Source organism: Melopsittacus undulatus, unplaced genomic scaffold, assembly GCF_012275295.1.
Source record: "Melopsittacus undulatus isolate bMelUnd1 unplaced genomic scaffold, bMelUnd1.mat.Z mat_scaffold_173_arrow_ctg1, whole genome shotgun sequence".
Lineage (NCBI taxonomy): Eukaryota > Metazoa > Chordata > Aves > Psittaciformes > Psittaculidae > Melopsittacus > Melopsittacus undulatus.
The window spans coordinates 70,045-88,884 of record NW_022994134.1 but is presented as its reverse complement, the minus strand read 5'-3'; the positions used below and the strand labels follow the sequence as shown (position 1 = coordinate 88,884).

At 51.7% G+C, this 18,840-nt stretch overlaps 1 long non-coding RNA gene across 2 annotated transcripts; it reads right to left on the bottom strand.

Annotated features, from left to right (window-relative positions):
• Positions 1-8,907: 8,907 nt before the first annotated feature.
• LOC117438365 (uncharacterized) lies at positions 8,908-14,442 on the bottom strand. Of its 2 annotated transcripts, XR_004550720.1 has the most exons (5): positions 14,359-14,442; positions 13,134-13,222; positions 10,542-10,618; positions 9,182-9,265; positions 8,908-9,058 (listed from the first exon to the last, which is right to left on the bottom strand). It is a non-coding gene; the product is annotated as an uncharacterized lncRNA (long non-coding RNA). The 2 variants fall into 2 exon arrangements; XR_004550719.1 differs by lacking the exon at positions 8,908-9,058 and having other exon boundaries at positions 9,152-9,265.
• Between the last annotated feature and the right edge of the window lie 4,398 nt (positions 14,443-18,840).

Below are 18,840 nucleotides of genomic sequence, written 5' to 3'. Positions count from 1 at the left end.
TTATCAAAGCCATGGGAAGGTGGTGCCGGTGCCTCCCTCTGCTCTTGTTCCACCAAAGTGAGAGGTGCACGGTGCTGCTCTCCCTCAGCAGCTCCGGCCAGGCGAGGCACTGCCAGCTCGGTGTCTGTGGCACCGGCCAGGACAGGAGACACACTCTGCAGGTCTCCAGCTGCCTCTCCCCAAGTCTCTGCAGCCACAGGAAACTCATTGTCCTTAAGTGCTGCATGTGACAACTCTGCCATCTCTACATGCAGTTTCTGGCTTATCTCTTGCTGTTCCACCTGCTTCTTGTTGGTTCTCTGGACCATAGCCACAGGCAGGTGCAGCAGCTTCATCTTTTCGAATGTTGTTGTGACCTGCACAAGTGCATCCGGGACTTTGATGTTCTGCAGGGCAGGCCCATGTCTCTGTCTCTGTGGTGCTGCTTCCTTCTGGACAGCGTTATTAGAAGCCCACGCCGGTGGCATGGGAGTGAGACGTGCCTGGTGCTCCTCTTTCTCAGGAGCTCTGACCAGGCAGATCCTCTTCGGCTGCTCCGAAGGCTTGATCTTGCTGGGCGGAGAGGGCAAGCGCTGTGCAACAGGCCTGTAGTGCACACTGAGGAACTTGGTGTTGATGCACCTAGTGATACGTTCCGCTGGAATTGCTGTCAGGTGCTCTGCTGCTCGCCTAGTGCTTCTGAGTATGGGTTGAGTGGCTGGGCCCTTGCTGCTGCTGGCTGCACGGACAGTGTCTGTTCTTGCTTGTGTCCCTACAGCCCTGCTTTGTGCTGGCTCCTGCCATGCCACTGGCTGCTGGTGACGTCGCTGGCTCCCGGTGCTGCACCTCTGCAGCACTGTGCTCATGCTGCCTGAGCTCTCAGCTGTGGGAGCAGAGGCTTTGGACCTGTGCAGGGCAGGCTGACAGGTCTCTGGCCGTGCACCTCTGCTGCCGTAACTGGGCACACGGTGGAGCTGGGCAGCAGTTTTTGAGAAGCTGCTGTTGGTTGCTGCTTGTGCTGCCAACAGCCGAGTTCCTCACACTGCCAGAAGCTGCAGAGGCTGCTGGTGTTACAGATGGCAGCCTGCGGCAGCTGCCGACTGCTCTCTCTGAGCGAGGGGGCGGCCGCGGTGCCATTGTGATCAATGGTGGCAGACGGAGCTTCTGCTCCTGTCTCAACCCGCTGGGGCTGGGCAGCACCACTCGGTGCCCCAGGCTGCCCATCTGCAAAAGAACCGGAGCAGAGAGGCTGTGTGACAGTGTCCCTTGTGCCCACATCCCAGCTGGCTGAGCTCAGGCAGTTGTGCTCCCCTGCCAGCCCCAGGGCAGGGCTCAGAGCCGGCTGGGGAGAGGGCTGGCCGCCCGCAGCCCACGCCCACTGCCCAGAGCACCCCCGGCATGCCCGGGCAGGCTGTGGGGCACAGCATGCGGGGCTCAGCTTGCTCCCTCCTGCACCTCCTGCCCGCCCGTCAGCATCTCCCGGGGTCTGGAAGACGTTTGGCCCCATCTCCCTGCGGCTCCCTACCTGTGCCTGCTGGATGGCGACAGGCTGAAAACCTCTCCAGGTAGGGCACCCGTGGCAGCGTGATCCCATGGTGGGACGACGCCTGGCTCGGGCTGCCCTGCGGCGCTTCCTCAGGCTGCCTGTGAGCCACCTGCAGGCAGGAGGAGGAGGAAAAGGTGTGTGATGGAGGTGGCTGCCTTGGCACAGGGGCCCGTGCACTGTGGGCAAGCCTGGCCCTGTCACCGAGGCAGCTCCGAGCAGCCCCGGCCCACCACCGGCCTCTCCCTCCTGCCCTGGTCCTCACCTGGCGCCTTCTCTGCTTGCTTGGCCTGCCCTCAGCGGGCTGGGAACGGGCGTTTGCCTCTTTACCCACGGGCATCTTCCACGTCCTGGACGCTGAACTGCCGTGGGCTTCCAGGGGATTGCTGCCTCCTGAGGGAGGCCGCTCCTCTGGACTGAGGTACTCCAGGGCTCTCGCTCCTTATGTACCCCACGGTCACCAACGTGTCACTCCCCATCACAATGGCCTCTGGCCATGCGGAACCCTCCCTACACCACAAAGCCCTGGCAGTTGCCATGGAGATGCCCGTGACTGATTCCACCGAGTCCCAACTGGTGACAGGCATCTCCGCAGCGACCAGCGAGGCTTTGTGATGTTGGTGCCATTGTGTCAATGGCCACTGGGCACAGCAGGGCTGCTGCAGGCAGTCATAGAGTCAACCAGGTTGGAAAAGACCTTTCAGATCATCAAGGCCAAATGTTCCCCAGCACTGCCAAGGCCACCACTGACCCATGGCACTGAGGGCCTCGTCTACACAGCATGTGTACATTTCCAGGAATGGCGACTCCAGCACTGCCCCAAACAGCCTGCTCCAATGCCTGACTATACCTGAAGTGATCTCCTAATCTCCAGTCAAAACCTCCCCTTGTGCAGCTTGGGGCCATTTCTTCTTGGTTTAGTCCTTGCTCTTTGGGAGAGAAGACCAGGCACCTCCTGGCTCCAGCCTCCTCTCAGGTAGCTGTAGAGAGCAATAAGGTCCCTTTTGAGCCTTCTCTTCTCCAGACACAGGGCTGGAGGGGCGGCCCAGTCCAGGGGGGGCAATCACTGCTCTAGTCCTGCTGGCCACACCGGTGCTGATACAGGCCAGGATGCTCCCAACCAAATTCAGGACCCAGGATTTTGCCTTGTTGAACCTCATACCACTGGCCACGGCCCATTGATGCAGCCTGTCCATATCCCTCTGCAGAGCTGCCTGCCCTATGGCACATCAACACTCCCACTCAACTTGGTGTTGTGCGCAAACTTACTGAGAGGGCACTTGACCCTCTCATCTAGATCATCGATGATCCGGTTCTGTGATTCTATGATTCTTATGAAGAAGTTACGCAACGCTTGCCACAATACCTAGCCCTGGGGGACACCAGTAGCGACCGGTCTTGTTGACAGACAAGAGACATTAGGAAAGCTGAGAGTGAGCTGGGCTGCTGGCTCCAAGCCCAAGCTGTGCAGGGACCACAGGCGTCTCCCCTATCACACACAGAAAGGAAAGAGGACGTTAATCCAGGGGTTTGGTGACTTGGTGCCAGAAAAATACACAGGAAGAGGAGGAAGCGAAAAAATACAGAGCAAGGGGTTTCCTGCAGACCACACATCCCCACCCAGAACCACTTCACAGCTCTGCAGGGGCTAACGAGGCAAAAGGCACCACAAGGGAGGAACAACCAATTGCAGCACCAGTCAGGAGCATAACTGCTAGTACAGCCAAGAAAGAGGGGTGGGGGATAGCAGAAGGTGATTCTGCTTTGAAAGGCAGAGGCACTGTCACAGGTTGCCCAAAGAAGTGGTAAATTGAAATAAGCACGTACAAAATGAAATATAATCCTTTGTAAATATGTAAGTTCACTTCTAAGTAACTTTAAGCTTGGTGGCTCTGTAACAACAGCAATGGAAAGTATCTTAGGTAAATATTTCACAAGAATCAGCCAGAACTGGACTAGTGCAATTGGTTTACATCTGGATCTGTTTGTGTCTCATCAGTGTTTGACCACGTTTTGCAAATTATCACGGTAAGGATTTTGCTGTTAGTATTTGTCTGGAACTCTGCCTGTGACTTGCTGGTATTTGACCTAGTTTTGTGGATTATCACCGTAACGATGTTGGTATTAACGATATGGTATGAGTACTGCTGTACTGTATGTTCACGTGTGTTATTAATGCTTGTTTGTCAGGATTTTGTGTTTTAAGTCTTGTAGTTGTGTGGAGTGTGCTTGTGGGATCCCTTGTATGTGTTCTGGAAAAGAACCTTCTCCATACAGGAAAAGCTTGAACAGGGCAGTGCTGTAAACCTGCAGAGCTTTATCAGGGGGTAGGGAGAAGCCTATTGACGTAGAGCTGTCTGTGACACGTGTGGCAAAGAGGGGTTTGTGCTCGGAGAATGAGCTGCTGTGAGGCTTCCTCTTTGCCACTGGTGTTTCCTCTGTTCTGTTGAGCTTGGGCAACTCGTGGACGTTCTTCTAGAAAAGCCATGCTGCACTTACTTAAACCAAGTTACCTTTGATTTTTGCCAATGCCTCAGTGCATCCTTTAAAAGGAAAGGAAGGATTTGCTTCCAAATGTGTTTGTAGAGAGGACAATAGATCGTACAAATGAACACAGAACACCAACAACCCCTAGAACATGCAGAGCCCACGCAGGAATGATTCCTGTCAGGAACTTAGGAGTCCTTGTCGCCATTGCACTTTGTGTGAAACAGCCTTCCTTTGTGACCATGATTACCACAAGTGCTCCTGTCAATGCAATGATGAAAGGGAAGGAGAAACAAAGGGGATAATATCTCCTAATCAATCACTTTGTTTTTCAAAGGGTGCTTTTGTTTGACAGTTTCCTTAAGGAGGTTAGATAACCAAGAGATACATCTTGTTACAGGATGTTGCAAACTCAGGTACTTGGCAAATAACCATATAAGGTATAGAACAAAATGTTAAGACCATGGTTAAGCTTGTAAGCATTTCTTCTGGCCTCAGTTTCCTCCTTGTGATGGATTACTTTGGGATCAATATGGCCTCCCTCTACTCCTGCATCAACCCTGTGGCTCTCTACTTTGTCAGCCAGAAATTCAAGAACCGCTTCCAGGTAGGATTGATCCCTCCAGAGCTCCTGCCTACAGTGACCGTTCCCAGACATTGGCATAAGTTCCCATGGACTAGACACAGTGCAGACAGAGGCACCCCCATTGCAGTGGACTTCTGTGCTCCTGAGATGAGTGGAAAGGAGCTGCAACCAAGCCACAGGGCTCTCCCATTTGGTCATGTACTGATCATAGTTCTCCCAGTTTTTCCCCTTGCTGAGTGCCTCTCTTTGAAGCTTCCAGTATGCCAGAGCTTGCTGCCCTCTGATGGGAATGCTTTTGCCAGTGCAGGACAAGCAAAAAAAGTCCCTCTCATTCTGAATCAGAAACATCCTCACAGACTATTAGACCAGAGACAGGGGGTGCTTTAAACATTGATCCCAAGTTACTGAGAGATCAGATTCAGGAGTAGTGGAGCCCTGAGAAAGGAAGGGGATGCAATGAGAAGGGATAGAAATGGATGGGAAGGGAATCATTTCCTAGATGCAGTGTCAAAAAGAGCTGTATTTACAGCATTACCTGTATTTTCTGTCCCCCAAGGATAAGAAAAGACAATTGCAAAAAGTACCCAAGATTTTGGTGTCTTTGTTTCCAAACCACACCAGCCCTACCGTGGAAAACCTGCTCCCAGCAGGTCTGCAGGACGGCAAAGTTCAGAAGTGCAGGCTGTGATCCCCAGCCTGGCACTGTGCAGGTTGACTTGCCAACATCAGTAAGGGAATATTTCCTCCTGTTTTACCGTGTAGCCCAGACCTGAAACCTCTCTCTCCCAACTTTTGTCTCCTTGGAGTCCTGCCTGTGCTGCTGGTGCCAGAGACCCACTCTGAACATCACACCAACGGATGACAAGGGCTCTGTTGGGAAGTGGAAAGCCAATGGGCAGGAGCTTGGGGTGGACCGGAGCAGCTCCCGCTTGAGTAACAAGTACAGCTCTTCCTAAAGCCATGCCTCTGGCAGGGCCGAGAGGAGAAGGCTCTGTGCCAGAATGGCAGGACTCCTCCATTACTCTCACATTGCTGTTTCCTGGCTAGGCCTGAAAAGTTTTTGTCTTCATGTGATAACCCACCTGAAAGGAGCTGCAGCATTTCACTAGACCCCTGGGACTAGCTCTGAACACAGGCTCTGTACCATTCTGATCCATCCCCTGGTCTGAGCCACTTCTGGAGGAGAGGGAAAAGGATGCAGATCCTCACGATTTTTCCATTTCCTTGCAGAAAAAGTAAATGACTTCTGGCCATCTGTCTTGGTTGGAAGTGTGAGGTCGGGAGATGTGTTAGAAAAGGAAAGGAAGGTTGAGATGTGGTCACATTGAGATGAATGTGGGATGAGGAGGAGGGGGAGGGGACCATGAGTGACAATTTCCAGCTGAAAAAGCCAAAATAAAGGTTTGGTAACATCCCTTATCATCTCCCTCTGTGACGGGGACAGTTTGTCCCTGCACAGAGAGCCAGGATAAGATCCTGGCCCCATGTATGTCTGGTAGACCCACTGACTGTGTGGAAACTCCTCCTGTTCATAAGTAGGGAGAGATGGTCAGCAACTTTGCTTCACTGTTTGTCACTGCTTAAGTAACAAACCTGATTTAAGGAGCCCTAAAAGTCCTCCCCAATTCACTTCTTCCCCAGGCTCCCCGACCAAGGATGATGCTCACCCCACCCATGTATGGCACAAGAAAGGGATCCTATGGGACCGCATGGCTTAGAGGAGCAGATACCCTTGGTGGAAGCTAGTGGCTTTCTACCAGCTCCATCTTCCCCCTTCCCAGGGCAGGTGAGCTCCTGCTAGCCGGGCACAGCACGGCTGCTGGCCAGAGGGGCTGTCCTTCAGGGAAGAGTGTGTAAACCCAGGAAAGGGAAGGCTCAAATGCGAATGAGGCTGCAACCAAGGAACCAGCCCCCACCTTTTCTGCCCTCTGCTGAACCTGGCAGCAGCTAGTTCTCTCCCTGACACAGGATGCAGGAACTGGGTCCTTCCAGAAAAGCATGCAGCCTTCAGTTTCTGCGGTATTCAGCTGCTGGAAAGTCCACAGACTCCTTCAGCCACTGGCTCTGGGGAGGGGGATTGCCTGAAAGAGCACAGCTCTGAAGGGCAAGGGGAATTTTGCTGCTGCCAACGAGGCCAAGCTCCAAAGGGGCAGCAGAGCTGGACCCTGATGTCTCTTGGCCACAGCACCATGACACCATGTTCATCCATTTGTAAGGGTGACACTGCTGCTCATCCTCATGGTCAAACTGCAGTGGAAAAGGCAACAGAGGATGTTCAATCTCAGCTAAAAGAGCTGCTAGAGCTAACCAAAATATGGCAAAGAGTGTTCACAAATTTATTATTTAATTAATTTCCAAGTGCTTTCCCAGCGTGTTTTTCTAAAAAATCATGCTTGCATATCCCACCAAAACTTTAAAACCTCTATGAGAAAGTTCTACTTACCAAGGCTTTATTGCTGTTGTTGTTTTTCCCTCTTTTACCTCTCTCTCTTTCTTTTCCTCATTCCCCTTTTCCTGTTGCCAAGGGAAAAATCAAAGAGAGGACAAAAGGGGAGCATCCTTGCAAATAAAGCAAAACATTTTCCAGGTGTTGGGTCTTTTTAGCTTTGCTTTCACCAAAATGCAAATGTTTTACGAACAAATCACATTTCTGAAAGACTAATGCATTTCAAGGAAAGCAGAATGGCTGACAAGTAGCTAGACCAGTACCTTTTCATAACCCAACCCACCCAAAGGAGCAGATGTGGCTGTGTCCATGCTGCAGCACTGCTGCTGTGCTCTGCCCCAGAGCTGGCTGCGTTGTGTTGGAGGACAAGTGAAGTTAATGAAGAAAACTGATGAAGACTGAAAACTCCCAGTGCAGACACTTTAGTAAAAGGATTTTTTTTTAATGATTTTGCTTATAAACTTGCAGGCAATTCCCCTCCTAGCCAGTTTGGACAGTGCTGTGAGAAAATTGCTCTAGTGGAAGGTGTCCCTGCCCGTGGCAGGGGGTAGGAATTAGATGAGCCTCCCAACTCAAACCAGTCTGGGATCTATGAATATATGATTTGCAAACCTTGGTCACTCTCCCTTTCTCATAGGTGAGCCGTGCTAAGGGCAGGTCCGCTCACAGCAACTCCTGGGTGTGCCTGGTGTGCTTGACCCTGGCTGTGGCTGGGTTTGGAACTGGATGAGTTTTAAGGTCCCTTCTAACCCTGGTCTCTTCATCTGAAAGGGGCAGAGCCTTTACCACTTCTTTGGACAACTTGATGCAGTGCCTCTACCTTTCAAAGCAGAATCTCCTACTGCTATCCACCACCACTGTTTCTTGGCTGCACCAGCAGTTTTCCTCTTCATTGGTGCGGGAACAGGTTGTTCCTCTGTTAGTCCCCTGCAGAGCTGTGAAGTGGTTCTGGGTAGGGACATTGGGCTCTGGAGGAAACTGTGAGAAAAAAACTTTTCTTCTAAAAGCTCAGGGTAGACACAGCAGTGAAGCAGCTGTTTATTAATGTTATTGCAAAAACGGGTGTCCTGGCAAGTAGGCATGCATAGCAAAGGCAGAACAAGGATTTGTATTTCCTATCCCGTCCACAAGTTCCCTCCCTTGTTTCCCCATTGGTTGGGTACTCCAAGGTTCACAGACTATCGGATACATATAATCTACATGCCAACTGTCCCACCTCTGGTTACATCTCCCTTTACTTGATTTTGTATGCCACTTCCTCTCATTTATTTATCTCTTTTTATGGTCCGATTTCATAACTCTGGCAGACATGTGGTACCCTGACTTATGTTTAACCAACCTGCACCTGCTTAGTCATAGGCTGTACAAAGATAGTATTCTTTTTAACCACAAAGTGTATCTTTCATCCAGAGATGATACTGTCTTTAACCACAGAGTGTGTCTTTCTAAGTTATGGTATCTCAAACCCTTTGTTTTGTTCCCTGAGTAACAGCCCCAGCCCCAGTATTGAAAAATCTTAATATTGGGAAGCCTTAATCTTGCAAAGCCCCATCCCCAATTATGCAAAAACAACACTGTTTCTCTTACGCTCCCTCTTATTCCTCTGTATGTTACTAAAACATGGTGGTGTTTGAAAGGAGACTGTCTTTCTCCTGGGTGTTCCTCATTAAGCAGCAATCTCCACTCAGTCAGGTTAAAGCCATTCCCCCTTGTCCTGTCCCTGCATTACCTTGTAAAAAGGCCCTCTCCAGGTTTCTCAGCCTGTCTCCAGAACCCTCACAGCATCTCCGTGGCCTTCTCTGGACTCACTCCAGCAGCTCCACATCCCTCTTGTGGTGTTGCCCCAGAGCTGGATCAGGACTGCAGGGGCATCTCCCCAGAGCACAGCGGAGGGGGAGAATCCCCTCCCTTGACTGCTGCTCACACGCTGCGGATGCAGCCCAGCACAGAGGGATTCTGGGCTGCAAACGAATAACGCTCTATTTAACACATCGGCGTTTTCAGCGTTGTTCCCAGGCTGAAAGGCAAAAAACACAGCACTGCACCAGCTACTAAGAAGGAGGAAAAATGACTGCTACTGCTGAACCCAGGACAAACACACAACCAGAAATACTTGGCACAGGGAATTCAATACACAGACCTTACACACGTCCATGGAGACTGCCATCCCTAAATGCTACTGTATCTCTTCCTCCCTCTGGGCCCTGTACTCCTTCATGCTCCTCTGCAAGCAAGAGCAAAGAACAAATGTTAATAGCATGTAAATGAGCGGCTCATACATCCCATGCCACCAGCCTGCTGTGACTTCTCTGTCCAGCGCAGAAGACCCTGAGCAGCTCCAACAGAGCTCCAGGGACCTTCAGAAGTGACTGAGCTCTACATTCACTCCAAGGAAAAGGAAGCCAGGCCATGCTGCAGGTCACATAGAGAAGGTCCGAGATAACTGTAGGTTCTTTATGCCTACAACACAGGTGTCAGCCCCTTCCTCTCACCTCTGAGACCAAGAGACAGAAAAGGCCCCTGAACTCTTCAGGAATACTCTCACCTCAAAGGTGTTGAGCATATGTTAGCAAACACCCATCAGGTCGTTTAGCCCTTTCTGGAATGGCTCAACAGCAGGAAGGGCCCCTTTGTGAAAGAAGATGGGTCAGTGGTTTCCAAAGTGGTTGGTGGCCCTCTCCCTCACCGCTCTGGGCAGAGTAGTTGTTCCCCCATGATAGGAACAGGCTCTTATACCAGGCACATGCCACACACTTCCCTCCTACCAGCCCACCACCAGCACCCTGAGAGCTGAGCTCAGGCCCAGGCTATGGTGCAGGAAGGGTAGAGCCAAATCCTGCAGGTAGCCCCACAAGGAAGGGGTTCCCTTGACAAGGAGAGCCTCAGCACTACTCATTTTTAGGAGATTAAAGAGCCAGTAAGCACAAACTAGATACTCAGGGGAACAGCCCCATAGGGAAGGAATGAAATAACACTGTCCTCCTGTGGCAGCAGACAAAGCTGTGGAGCCTAGCTGGAGGGCAGGGGACTGAGCTGAAGGGGTCGGTGTGCTGGGAGGAGTGAGTGATGGCCTGAAGCTCAGAGTTGTCAGTGCTGCCTATTAACAGCAAACACAGACCCCTCTGGGAGGCAAGTCAAAAGATAGCGTAGACTGATGTGGCTTTTCAAGAGAGCTTTGGTTCACAGCCTGATGACCAAAGCTGACAGACAAGCGAAAAAGGAGAAGCAGAAGCAAATTGTCTCATTGCAGCTATGTATGCCAGCACACTTTGGATTGGCCTTCCAAAACTTCTGCTGATTTAGGGGCAGATGAAGCACCCATCACCTCTGACAGGATGTAGCAGATCTACCTTACCACAGCACTACAGTACCGTGCCTGCAGAGAAGAGGGAGAGGAGTGGTTTTCTTTATTGAAATGACTCATGGTGGAAACCTGACATGAGCACAGGGGATTCCACAAAAGAAGGGCCCTGAACATGGAAACAATGCACATCCCATACCTCTGGTCTGGATTTGGAAGTTGATCTTGCTTTCAGAGGGGTGCGTGATGCAGTAGCCACAGAACTCCACATCAGGGCTGCAGGAAGGGCGAGAGAAGAGAGCAGTGAAACCCATGGCAACCCACAGCAAATCTCAGGGAAGTCAGAGGCTTGGGCCACCTCAGACCTGCTGGGGCTCAGGATGTTTCTAACATGACTGAGGGTCTTACGGGAGGGATATGCTGAAAGGACACTACCTGTGTAACCTTATGCACACCCTTCCATCTATCTCTGAGAGGCAGCTGGAGCTTTGCAGGGGAAAGACATGTCTGGCATCCTGCTCAAGCAGGGGATCCTGGGTGCTTGGAAACCTCCCTCCACACAGACCTGTTGCAGTTCTGCTGGGCAGAGGAGGCAGATGGGCCTAGGGCACCACAAAACGTTTGCAGACTGCATGACATCTGCCTTCACAAGCCGAGGTGGTTGGTAGAACATTTGTGCACACAGCAGAAAGCACAGCCCCTCACAAGAAGGCTGCTCTTTTTCTTGTCATGGTGATCTATCAGAGGAATTCACATGACATTTAATATTTTCATCAACGACCTGGATGAGGGAACCGAGTGTACCCTCAGCAAGTTCGCTGATGACACTAAACTGGGAGGAGTGGCTGACACACCAGAAGGCTGTGTTGCCATTCAGCGAGACCTGGACAGGCTGGAGACTTGGGCAGGGAGAAACTTGATGAAATTCAACAAGGGCAAGTGTAGAGTCTTGCATCTGGGGAAGAACAACCCCATGTACCAGTACAGGTTGGGAGTTGACCTGCTGGAAAGGAGTGAAGGGGAAAGGGACCTGGGGGTCCTGGTCGATAGGAGGATGACCATGAGCCAACAATGTGCCCTTGTGGCCAAGAAGGCAAATGGCATCCTAGGGTGCATTAGAAAGGGTGTGGTTAGTAGGGCAAGAGAGATTCTCCTCCCCCTCTACTCTGCCTTGGTGAGGCCGCATCTGGAATATTGCATCCAGTTCTGGGCCCCTCAGTTCAAGAAGGACAGGGAATTGCTTGAAAGAGTCCAGCGCAGAGCCACAAAGATGATGAATGGAGTGGAACACCTCCCTTATGAGGAGAGGCTGAGGGAGCTGGGTCTCTTTAGCTTGGAGGAGACTGAGGGGTGACCTCATCAGTGTTTACAAATATGTAAAGGGTGGGTGTCAGGATGATGGAGCTAGACTTTTTTCAGTGATATCCAGTGGTAGGACAAGGGACAATGGGTGTAAACTGGAGCATAGGAGGTTCCACGTTAACATCAGGAAGAACTTCTTTACTGTAAGAGTGACAGAGCACTGGAACAGGTTGCCCAGGGGGGTTGTGGAGTCTCCTACATTGGAGATATTCAAGGCCCGCCTGGACAAGTTCCTGTGTGATGTACTCTAGGTTACCCTGCTCTTGCAGGGGGGTTGGACTAGATGATCTTTCGAGGCCCCTTCCAACCCTTGAGATTCTGGGATTTGCAATGCAGCTGTCATTTGAGATGGTGCATTGAACTTCCTGCTGGAATTCTTCTGAGCCTTACCAGTGCGTCTTCACAAACTCCCAGTGCCTCCCAGCTCGATAAAATCAGAGTGAAGCCATTTGTATATTTTAATGGGGGCAGCAGGATTATTAATTTCCAGCATCAATTTCTGCATCTTGATGGAAGTATTAAAGATGATCAATTTGCTTAATACTGGCTGTTCCTACTCTCTTTTTCTGACAGCACTTGCCTCAGAGGTGACACAGATACTGCCTGACCACCTGTACTTACAGATTTGCACATCATTTTACCCAGAGCCACGTAAAATGTTCAGAAGTCTGTCACATGTCTGCCATCCAATTTCCTCTGTAACTAACCATAAGTGCAGTAGGGTTGCCTGTTCCTTAAGGGATGGGGAGCTGGAAGCATGAACTGTAAGCCAGCCAATAGGGCAGAGAACTCACTGGCCAGCCCTGCCCCACAGCACCCAAGCAAGGGAGTAAGGTGGGTGCAAACGTGGTAGCGAGGGCCAGCCAAGGGTCCAGGTCACCAGGCAGGTTTGTGGGGGTGAAATAGGTCTGAGGCCAGGCCAGGAAGGCAATCTGCAGGTCAGCTGAAGGTAGTGAGGGTCAGACAAAACCTATGACCAGCAAGCAGCTGTACAATGCACAACAATGAGGAAAGGCTGATGTCAAGTCAGGAAGTCAGTCCATAGGTCAGCATCCAACAGCCCAGTACAGGCTAAGCTGAAGACCCATACTCATACAACATAGCTCAGGAGGGACTGAAAGCCGTGAGCTGAGCCTAAATGGGGCTCCTGAGCCTGTGTGTGGGGGCCCCAGGTGAGGCTGCTCAGACTCATCAAGGCCTATTAGTGCTCTTGGGGCTAACAGCACAAGGAGAAAGTTAATCCTGTTAAGAGAGGGGGTAGGTAAGGAGCCTCTGGCACCAGCTCTGATATAAATACTCCAACAGGCATGCACAGAGGTAGTTTTGCCTTTTTCCAGCAGCAACTGAGGTGCGACTTAGTGAGGGGATGGGCAGAAGAGGAGACAGAGGAACCCCCAGTGGTATCAGGTGCTGTGGAGACTCCACTTACTTCTTCATGACCATGTATTGGAGGGCATTGCCAAGCATGTGGTCCTCATTGAGCAATGTAAATGTGATGCAGTTCCCACCTGTCCGGACCTGCCATGAATGGGGAGAGAAGAAATGCTCTAAGGTTCTCTGAACACCGGCCCCAAGGTGAAAAATCAACAGCTATGCTCAGCTTCAGTGCAGAACTTGTAGCTCTGGCTGGCCCATTGCTGTGGCTCATGTCTCAAGTGCTGGAATATGACCAAGAGCAACTTCACAGAGGTGGAAAGGTGGCAAAATTATAGAGCTCAGACAAACCTCCCCCTCGTTATGAAGTGCCTGTGCACCCTTGCTCCTCACAGGCGAGGAGCCCAAAGAAAGCTGCAGCTGCAGCTTCAGGACCCACGGTGGAAAGAAGCTGGGAGCGACTGTTCAGGTTGGTATGATTCCAGGTCCTGACACCAGCACCGGGCTAGACAGCAGTAAGAAGGACAGTCAAAAACTCCCCAGGGATGCGTGCCGGCTGTCAGCAGGGAAAGCTTACCCCACTTCAAAACCAACTCTTAAGCCCAAATTCACACACCTAGGAGGTGCCTGGGGAAGCCGCTGGTGAGCCTCAGGCTGCTGAGCTCACGTGAAATGAACCCACAATGCCAGCAGCCAGCCCCTGGAGTGGGAGACCACTTCCCTCCTGTCGGCCTGCCCTGGAGCTCAGTTCTTCCCAATTCCCAAAGACAGGCGCAGAGAGCACCCGGTACTCCTGTGCCAGCTCTCCCTGTCACTGTGACCCAGTGAAGTGCCAGCGGGGAGTCGGCAGCAGTTCACCTGCAGGGCAGTGCCATCTAGTGTCTTCTGCTGCTGCAGCGGCTCTGGAGCGGGACTCAGCGGCCTGAAGGAATGGGGTGAAAGAGAGGAGACGAAGCCGGTGCTGACAAAGCCACCCAAAGGCCTAACGTTACACAGTGCTGAGCGATACTGCCAGAAGGGAGACTGAGAGGGGATCTAAGGCAGAAGCTCTTCCCTGTGAGGGTGCTGAGGCACTGGCACAGGGTGCCCAGAGAAGCTGTGGCTGCCCCATCCCTGGCAGCGTTCAAGGCCAGGCTGGACACAGGGGCTTGGAGCAACCTGCTCTAATGGAAGGTGTCCCTGCCCATGGCAGGGGTTGGAACTGGAGGAGCTTCAAGGTCCCCTTTCTCTTGGAACTATTCTCACCGTCACGATTTATCCCGGCGCCAGCAAACTCCTACCCAGCGGGTCCGGCCTGAGTGGTCCAGCTCAGGGAAGCTCTGGCTGCCGCTGCCTGTCCCATCCCGTCTCCTCCGCCACGGCCTCTGGACTACAGCTCCCAGCAGGCAGCGCGGCGCCGCCGGAAGTGACGTCAAAGTGACACGACGTCTCGTCTCCCGAGCAGGGCGGGCGGTGGTACCGAGGGCGTGGCCTCTGCTGCCGCCGGTGGGTGGGGCCTGCGGCAGGGCTGCCCGGTGCTGTCAGAGCCTGCGGCTCTGGCTCGGCCTCGTCCGGCTGCGGCGGGGCCGGCACTGGCTGAGGGGCTGGGGCGGCTGGAGGAAGTGGGGAGTGTTAAAGGCCGTCAGTGCTGCCCTCACTGCAGGTGGCCCCGGAGCGGCGTGTGGCGGAGCTTGGAGCATGGTTTGCACGCCCAGACCGCGGTAACCTCCTGCGGTTATAGCTGGGGGGTATCAGCGTGCTGGGGCGCACCTGCTGCTTCCTTGGAGAGTCGTTTGTACAGCGGCTTGTTTCCGTGCCCCTCTCCAAAACACGGTGCACTGCCCCCCGGAACGGGCGAGGGGCTTGGAACAGAAATCGAATTGATCCTACAAATAGTTCCCGAAAGGATTAAGTGAGGTACCTGCACTGAGCTCTGCGGGCAAGGAGCGTGCTAGTCTTTAACTTGGCATGTGAATGAGAGGGCTGGGGCAGCTCTGCTCTGGAGCCAGGCTGAGAGAGCTGGGCTGGGTCAGCCTGGAGAAGGCTCCCGAAGGGGAGGCCTTAGAGCAGCTCCAGTGCCTAAAGGGGCTACAGGAAACCTGGAGAGGGGCTTTGGACAAGGGCCTGTAGGGACAGGATGAGGGGAATGGCTTCAACCTGGCAGAGGGGAAACTTAGATGAGCTCTTAGGCAGAAGCTCTTCCCTGTGAGGGTGCTGAGGTGCTGGCACAGGGTGCCCAGAGAAGCTGTGGCTGCTCCATCCCTGGCAGTGCTCAAGGCCAGGTTGGATACAGGGGCTTGGAGCAACCTGTTGTAGTGCGAGGTGTCCCTGCCTGTGGCAGCGGGTTGGGACTGGAGGAGCTTTAAGGTCCCTTCAACCCAAACCAGTCAGGGATTCTAGGATTAGTTATACGCCAGTGGTTTACGGTTGGACCAGATGATCCTTAAGGTCCCTTCCAACCTGGTGTTCTATGGTGCTTGTCTACATTTAAGCATGTATGTTTTTCAAGAGAGGGCCTAACCCGTTCCACATCCCCATTGCTACCAGAAGCAGCAACAGAGAATTTGCTCTTGGTTTCAGAGGAGATGAGGCACAGCATTCCCAACCTGGTCAGGACCAGCTTCCGCTTCTTGGAGTCCATAATGAGTAGTCTGAGCTTGGAGTCAGATCTGCAGGTGCCAAGCAGCCAAATTCTCAGAACCCAGCAGCGGTCAGGAGGTCAGTGTGAAGGCTCTCTTATGTGCATCCTGCAGCCGATTCCCTTCTGTCTAACAACCCTAAGGACACTTTAAGAGGCCTGGTATCCTGAATTGTTCTTACACTACTTTGCCACCTGCATTACACTTTTGTTGCTCCAGCTTGGAGCTGTCGATGTGTTGTTCCGCAGCAGCAGCGCGGGGAGACTAGAACTAGTTATAGAGACGTTGGAAGTGACTTTTTAAACTCAACCTCATGTTCTCTTGACTCTGTCTGAAACTCAGCTGGTTTTTTGTTTGATTTTTTTTTTACTTCTGTATAGAATGTGTTCCTGCTCCTTTTTATTGTTTGTTCTAGAAGACAAAGCAGGTTTTTATGACTAGTAACACTTCAAGTTGTTGTGGTCAACGTGTGTCACTGTTCACAAATGAAGGAGCAGTACACAATATTTGGGTTTCTGAACAGGCAGTTGCAGGCAGAGGGGCTGCTATTTAAAACCTGCCATTCAGCAGCTTCTTAACGCAGATGATAAGTTAAATAACAGGTAAAAGTGAGCTTTTTAACAATAACCCTCCCTGCTTGATCTGGCTTGAAGTGTTCTCTCTTCCAGCCAGCTCCCATCTGCCCTGAGTTTTGTGACAGAGTTTTCTGCTCCAGTGTCCTTCTTCTCAGCAAGTGCTGGATGCTCTGAAGGCAGCCTTAGTAGAGGAAATATGCACTGATAGCAATGTTCTCCCTGCCATCAATGTGATTGTGATAGTGCAGTTTAATAAAATATTATGGTGCTGGAATAGATCTGCTTTATTCATACTGAGCCTGACTGTGGACTGGTTTTGTGCTAGGAATGAGCAGCAACTCTGAGCCTGCAGGAGTTGTCTTCTGCACTTCACCTCTACCACTCTGCACAGGTAAACAGGACTCAGAGGAAGTCTCATGTGCTGCAAGTGCTGATATTTACCTTTAATCTTCTTGGATTTCATCAGGATGAGGTGGAGGTAGCAAAGGAAAACTCCATTCACAGCCCTTGTTTCATGGCTTTTCTAGAAAAACCATCCATAAGTTGCCCAAGCACAACAGAACAGAGGAAACACCAGTGGCAAAGAGGAAGCCTCACAGCAGCTCATTCTCCGAGCACAAACCCCTCTTTGCCACACGTGAGTGTGGCACAGACAACTCTACATCAACAGGCTTCTCTCTACCCTCTCATAAAGCTCTGCAGGTTTACAGCACTGCCCTGTTCAAGCTTTTCCTTTATGGAGAAGGTTCTTTTCCAGAACCTGCTCTGTTGGTAAAGCTGGAACCGGAGTCATAGGGAATTTATTTATTTACCTTCCCCCTCTACAGAGCAAAGACAGAGCAGGAGATCCCAGAAGTTTGATCTTCCTATTGAGTTGTCTTAGCTTTGGGCTATAGCCCCCATAAAGAGCACACCAGCATTTCCTTGCAGGCTCCTGAGTAGAGACGGCTTCTGCTGTTTAATGGCTACTGAGCATCTATTTAAAGGTAGATAAAGAACAAAATATCTCTGGAAGCATGCAGAGTTTAATAAGGTTGTCTCCCAGCTGTAGTGCATCAGGCTGTGACACTGCTGTGGTGAAGAACCAAGGAACTGATGTCTGCAGCGACATTGACCCCGTTACCTATTTCTAGACAGATGAGAGGCTTAAGAGAAGCGGCAAAAAAGTGACCATGGCCTCATTCTGCTTGAATTCATGGGCACTGAAAATAGAAATCCCATATGCCCAGCATGTGGAGGGCTGTCCCACTTCAGGATGGGGCCATCACCACAGATGAGGGACATTAAGAGCAGACCCAAACTGTGTAAGAGATTAATGTGTCATTAGAGCAATGGTTAAGTTTTATACTTGGATTTTTCTTGGATTTCACCTTTAAGGTGAGTGGAGCTTGCAGTTGGCCCAGTACAAAGAGGGTGACACTTTTCTTGGGGAGGTTGGTGTTACAGGGGAGGCTGCTCCACTCAGACCCTGCCTCTCCCTTTGGCTGGGGCCAGCTGGGCACTCACATTTCTATTTTAAACTCCCCTTCTCCCCATGCCCAGCAGGTTCTCTGTTTCCATGCACATGATTCCTCAGTGCAGTGCCAGGTATTTGCAGGGTCATACCATGTCATGTTCTGCATGCAGTAACTGAGTTAAAAGCAACTGGAATTTGGGCACATGAGCAGGACATGTGAAAAGGAACAGCCCTCTCCTCTCCCTGGAAGTAGCACATTTCTTGGGTAGACCTTGGCAGCTGCAACGGATGCACCACCGTGCAACAGCAACGTTCAGGGTCAGCATTCACTCAAAGGTGTCTTCAGAAAGACACTGAAGGATGAAGCTTTGGCTCTCCAGGCTCATAGTTCACTTGCTAGTGGGCAGGATGAGCTGGTGTATATGAGGGCTGCCCACCCACCATGTTGCCATCACCCATGTCCCCCTCTTAATTTGACTGCTCCAAGGAGCAGTTTCTATCAGTCAGGCCACTCTGGCCACATTAATCCTTCCAGGTTGCTGGAAGGAAACTCTAAAACCACATTCTCTCTTAATCTCAGAAGAGCTACAAGCCAGACCAGGGCAGGTTCCTGCTTGTGGTTAACTCCTCTCACAAGTATATTAAAAGCTTTTCTGGCTCTTGTGTTGCACCTTTTGAGGGGCCGGGAGAGCACAAACAACAGATAAACCAGCACCAGCCTGCTCACAGCAGCTGCCAGAAAGCATTTGCTCACCTGCCGCTTGGGGCCAGTGGCTTCTTGTGGTTGGGGAGAGGCGAAAGGAGCAGGTGACCATCAGCAGACATGAAGCTGATGAGCATGAGCCCTTCTCTCTTCCCTTTCCCATGCTGCTGCAGCCCCTGAGTGTCTCCCACCTCCTTTCAGAGGTTACCAGGAGTGTTCTCACGGTGCTGTCAGCTCCCTCAACACCAAGGGGCACATCCAATCAGGGCCCACTGGCATGTCCTATGCTGATCCTGACCTGATCCCGTCCCACTGAGGGAGCTCTCCATCCTGTGGGTGCTCTCTGAAGGCGAGTCTGGCTGGCAAAATCCAAGGTGAAGACATTGAGTGCCTTGACCATGTCCTTTGTC